Source organism: Ruditapes philippinarum, unplaced genomic scaffold (assembly GCF_026571515.1).
Source record: "Ruditapes philippinarum isolate M1 unplaced genomic scaffold, ASM2657151v2 ctg2331_1_1_1_1, whole genome shotgun sequence".
NCBI lineage: Eukaryota > Metazoa > Mollusca > Bivalvia > Venerida > Veneridae > Ruditapes > Ruditapes philippinarum.
In genome coordinates this window covers 1-6,190 of record NW_026863580.1, presented here as the reverse complement: position 1 = coordinate 6,190, position 6,190 = coordinate 1, and positions in this window count along the sequence as shown.

Sequence of the window (6,190 nt, the reverse complement as noted above, 5' to 3'; positions counted from 1 at the left end):
TTAAAATCCCAGAGTATTAAATATATATTATTTTTGTAATAAAAACTTCTTAAGATTTTTTAATGAATACAGTGTGCACATAGAAATCCAATTAATGGGTATGTGGAGTGTAAAATATTCATGAATACAAAGACTTAGAAAAAAGAGTGCCTTACACGTAACGCACACCACATCAACATCCAAAACCTACACCTGCACACTTAGGAAACTTAAAAAAGATTTTTTTCCCTTACATTTTGCATTTAATTATTACCAGTCAGAAATTATGCTGTCGCTGTAAAAACGAAATCCTATGGTACAAAAATAAAAAAAAGAAGAAATAATTCAAAACGAGATATAATTGACATAGTTCCAGGAAAATAATGTCAAATGACCCAATTTTAAGGACAAACTTAATAATTGCAATACTTATTCCTTTGGATACTGTAAGCTACTAGATTTGATGAATATATAAGGCGTATAATGTCTATTTACATTACCTCTTTTTGCTAAATTATTGAAAAGTCCTTGTTTTATTTCTCAGTATGCAATCACTTTTTATAACAGTGTGCATACAATTATTGTAATAGTTCTGCTAGGTGTGCGTCACATTTGCTCGCTGAACAGCAAAATGTGCCCGTAAAAATGTGCCCTAAAACTCTGGAAACCTAGAGGTCAATATCCATGAGCCACAGTGACGGACTAATAAAAAACAGTGAAAGTGATATAGACGAGTAACGCTATTGTACTGCAAAAATGAAGTTTTTACAAAATATAACTTCCGAAACGAATGTTGCACTCAATTTCCTTCTTTTCCAAATGACCAGTGTACTTTCCATTTGGTCTTTTACTCTCTGGGCGATTCTGCAAGCACTCTGTATTGAAGAAATTGACACTTTTACCATATAACAATTAGAAGCGTCCAAACAAAAGATCTTATAACAGACAACAAGTCTAACATGATGTTAAAATAAATGAAGAAAAAACAGAATCCCTAAAAAACGGCGCCCAAAATTTAAAATGTTGCAGTAGTAGGAATTAACCATTTAAATAAAACACCTGGCATGGGTCTCTGTAACTTCATTTTACTTCTAAAGATGAAAAAATACTTTCTTGAAAGAAAATTTTAACAGCCTAGAAGTTGTCTTGGCTTTGCCATTCATTTATATTTGTCTCCAACATGAACCGAAAGGTATTTCATCTGCATTTTAGGATTGTGTAAAAAAAGTTTGCAATAATGTGTTTCAGTAAAGGCCTCAACAGACGGTAGTGTTAATTTAAAACTTAGATACATGTACAAGCAAAGTTCAACCTATAAAGGCTACTATTTCTTGAAATCCCAGATTTGCAGGAGAGGACATATTCTACTTTATAATTCTTCTTGTACATATTCCCACGATGACAAGTGACTCATTTCCAAATTATTTCTCGACAATGTGAGTAATTGATAAAATTCCAGAACAATCAGTGCTAAAATGTAAACATAATGTACAATGGAGTAAAGAGGATATTAAAAAAAAAAATTGGGGAGGCCCTAAGTTTCGCGCTATTCTTAGGGAGACCCTAAGTTGTGCAAATTATTCAGAAAAAGGATTATAGGCAAAAACGTTTAAAAAATGGGGAAATTTGCATAATTTCTCATAAAAAATTAATTATTCTTCACCGTAAGACCATAATACAGAAAAGGCTTAAGGGTAATAAGTCAATCCATTCATTCCGAATTACATGATTTCTTAATTGCCCCTTCTGCGAACCTTTGTTCTACCTCGCCAACAATTATAATGTATATCAGAAGATAATGTATGCAATGCTCGGGGGTTTCGTATGCTTGATTTTTGTAAGTCCACATCATTGCGAATAGCTAACGGTAGAATTGGTGATACCAGTTCGTTCACATTTTTTAACCAACGATCATGTAGTACAATTGACTATTTGGTTTTGAATGATAAAGATTTTAAGCGGATTAATACATTTCAACTGTTACCGTTTAACGAATACAGTGACCATGCACCACTCTTCTTTGAAATTGATATTAATTCTTTGATAAGTAGTCAAAATATAAATGATTATGAAAATACCTCGGAGTATACATTTTATAAATGGTCAGATGATCACAAGATAAACTTTAGACGTGATATCATTTCAAAGCTTCCCGAGTTTAATGCACTTCTACTTAGTAACGGTACATCGGAGAGCCTTTCTATTGATAATTTAGTTGAGGGTTTTTCCTCGTTGATTGAAGAAGTGGCCGAACCGTACTTTAAACATTCGCGGATATCATGTAATATGCATTCTACATCATGTAATAAAGAGTGGTTTGATCGCGAGTGTGTAGAATCAAAGAAACTGTATATTTTAGCGCTTAATTCATTTAATGGAAATAAATCAATAGATAACAGACAATTACTTTTTGAGCGAAAACGTTCTTATAAACTTTTACTGCGCAAGAAAAAAAGAGTGTTTAAGACTAAAAAGTCGCGCGAATTATGCGAACTTCGTAAATCAAAACCAAAGCAATTTTGGAATCATTTTAAGTCAAAACTTGAAAATTGTTCAAACGATGTAAAACCTGAAGAATTTCGTGAATATTTTTCTAGCTTATTCAATGATATAAGGTCTACACGTATAGAAGATGTAGAAAGTTTTATCTCTGAAACAGACTTTAATATAAATAACCCATCTTTTGAATGCCTGAATACGCCTATTACGTCTAATGAAATACTAATGGCAATTAAAGATCTTAAGCGAAATAAGGCACCATGTCCTGCCGATAATTTATTAAATGAGTTTTTCATTGAGACGTCCGACATACTTATTGGTCATATTACGGACTGTTTTAACACTATATTTGATTCTGGTCATTTCCCAAAAGTATGGTCTTATGGTTATATCGTACCATTATATAAAAAGGGAAATAAGAGGGTACCGAATAATTATAGAGGAATAACATTAGTTAGCAATTTTGGTAAATTATTTACAAAGGTATTAACAAAACGGGTTGAAAATTGGGCGCGTGATAACAATATACAGTCTGATGCACAATTCGGTTTTCGTTCAGGTGTAAGCACCGTTGATGCAATTTTTGTTTTGCACTCTTTAGTGGAACGAATACTATCCCAAAATTCACGTCTTTATTGTTGTTTTATTGACATTAAAAAAGCCTTCGATTCAATCTATCGTAATGCTCTTTGGTATAAACTTTTTAATCTCGGACTTGATGGTAAAATGATCAGGATTTTTAGAGATATGTACTCTTCGGTGTCTTCCTGTGTTAAGCACTGTAATACTTTGTCAGACTTTTTTGATATTTCTATTGGTCTAAGGCAGGGCCAAAATAATTCACCGATTTTGTTTGCTTTATTTCTGGAAGATCTGGAACAATACTTAAGGAATGATGATAATAATAACGATAAGGGTTTCACTTTTTATGATATATGTATGATTATTTTACTGTTTGCCGACGATATGGTCATAATTGGAAAGTCAATTGAAGAATTGCAATCGAGTCTAAATAATTTAAAGCTTTATTGTGATAATTGGGCCTAGAGGTCAACACAGATAAAACTAAAACAATAACAATGGTTTTTAGGAAGAGGGGAAGCATCAGAGAAAATGAAAAATGGTCATACGATAATACTTTATTAGAGACTGTTGATAACTTCAACTATTTGGGTGTAGTCTTTAATTATACGGGGTCTTTTCAACTTCATAATCAGTATGCTATAGGAAAAGCTATGAAAGCCCAACATGTTTTACTTCGTAATATTAACAAATATGATGTGACCCCTTCCGTTTCACTTCAACTCTTTGATGCATTTGTTTCCTCAACATTAAATTATTCTTGTGCAATATGGGGTTTTACAAAATCTAAGGATATAGAAAGGATTCACTTGAAATTCTGCAAATCATTGTTAGGCGTAAAACACAGTACATGTACTGCAGCAGTTTATTCGGAGTTAGGCCGATATCCTCTTTATGTTCAAAGATATGTTCAAATAATAAGATTCTGGTTACATATTCTTCATTCAAATAATAATATCTTAAAGTCTGCTTTTTATTCATCAATAAGTCTTCATGATAATGGTTATAACTCCTGGGCAGCTAAGGTTCATTCTATTTTAAATGAATATGGATTCACAGATGTATGGCTCAACCCATTGCAATACAGCCCAAAAGAGTTTGTTGAAATATTCAAACGTAGATTAGTTGATTGTTTTATACAAAAGGTAAATGCAGACATTCAGTCTAGTCCACTTTTGTCTAATCTGTATGTACATTTGATTGACAAATTTGAACCTGCATTTTATCTAGATAATTTATTCATTAAATCCTACAGACAAAATTTATCTCGTATCAGATTATCTTCTCATAAATTAAAGATAGAGGTAGAGAGGTATGGTCCTAATAGAAATCCACGTTCTGAAAGAAAATGTGAATTATGTAATCTTCAAGAAATTGAGGATGAATTTCATTTTATTATCATTTGCAATTGTTATACTACATTACGTAGGGAGTTTATTAAGCCATATTTTTACAGAAGACCGAGTATGTTTAAATTTTTGCAGCTTTTGAAGTCAAAAAATAAATCCGAATTAATTGGACTTGCTAAATACATCATCTTTGCTACTAAGCGTCGATATGACCTTATTAATATTACCATTTAAAAACTATTTTTACCAGTATGCGCATGATAATTTTGCTCATTAAAAAGCGTCAGTATGGTATTTATTATGTATTTTTAATCGTTGAGTAACTACATATTAAATATATGAAAGTCATTTTTGCAACTTTTTAATAAGAGTAATGCCAACTTTTTATTGTTTAAATATGGATTTAAGAACATTCTCCATATATACTTTTGTTTAACAATGTTTGTTTTCAATATGATCGTACCATGACTTATGATTTATGTATTACGTGTTTTGTATTATGACTATGTACAAATATGTATACGTCAATAAATTATATCTATCTATCTATCTATCTATCTATCTATAATATTTACACACATGCTTGTACATGTTAAATTAATATAGTGTGTAAATTCTACAAGATGTCCATTTGGAGAGATATGCTGTGGAGGAAACCTGATGATTCATACAATATAGAATTACGGCCTGGATGCAAGTGTGGTATTGCTTTGAAAGTTGTAAATCATACTGTTGTACAACTAAATCCTACCGTCTGCCGAGGTGCGATCACATTTCAAAACTTTTTGTAAAACCCTTAAATGATACAGAAAAATTCTAAAGTTTTGATTGCATACAAATGTGTTATATTGTATGTTTCAACAATGATTGGTATTTCATATCCGTGCGATTTAAAAGGAATGAAATATCTCTAAATGTATGTATTATATTAATATGTTTGGTCTTGATCGACTTAAAAGTAATCTTAAGTAATTAACGATTTTTTTTTATTGTTTTTGCATGGTTTGACATGGATATTTTATAATGTTTCACTTGATATTCTGGGGATTCACAGTTGTCTTGACTGAATTCTGTGGACTAGTCGATTTGAAATAATTCAGGTGCGTCTATGTCATCTTAAACGATTTGGACACATTGAGCGATTTAATGTGATCAATGTGGACATGACCAATAGTATCACCTGCATATATAGTCTCAAAATACCTTAAACACTTTCAAGGAGGTTATTTATATAGAAGAGGAAAAGGGAGCTGGAGTTAAGGTAAGAGAAGACATTTAGTACCTTATTGAAAATTAATACAGGTCTACTATAACCTATGTCGTTTACACACAAGTTTTGGATGATATTATTAAACGCCTTGATGAATTCCATGACTGTAATATCAGAAGATTATATTGTATCAAAGTTGATAACTTGTTTTCTTTTTGACATTAAATAAGTAAATTAGACGTTTGAAATTAGACATAATCCGGCATTACCCATTTCAGCGCGTTATAGTTTTTAATTGAGTACCGCTCAAGCCGGTGCTAGGGGGCGTGAGGGATGTTGCACGTATTCATAATCCCTCATGTACAGACTCAATCAAACCGAGTCTGCAATTCTTATGTTATTTTGTTGTGATTAATGCTTCCGAGGGATCACTTTGTTTCCAGAATTTTGTACTTCACAACAGCAGGTGTACAAGTGCTGTGTGGCAGCCGTAAAAAGTTGCCCCGTACTTCACTTCAGTGTTGTTATATTTTCTGGTCCTTCGGGATCATTGATGCCAACACTATAAAGT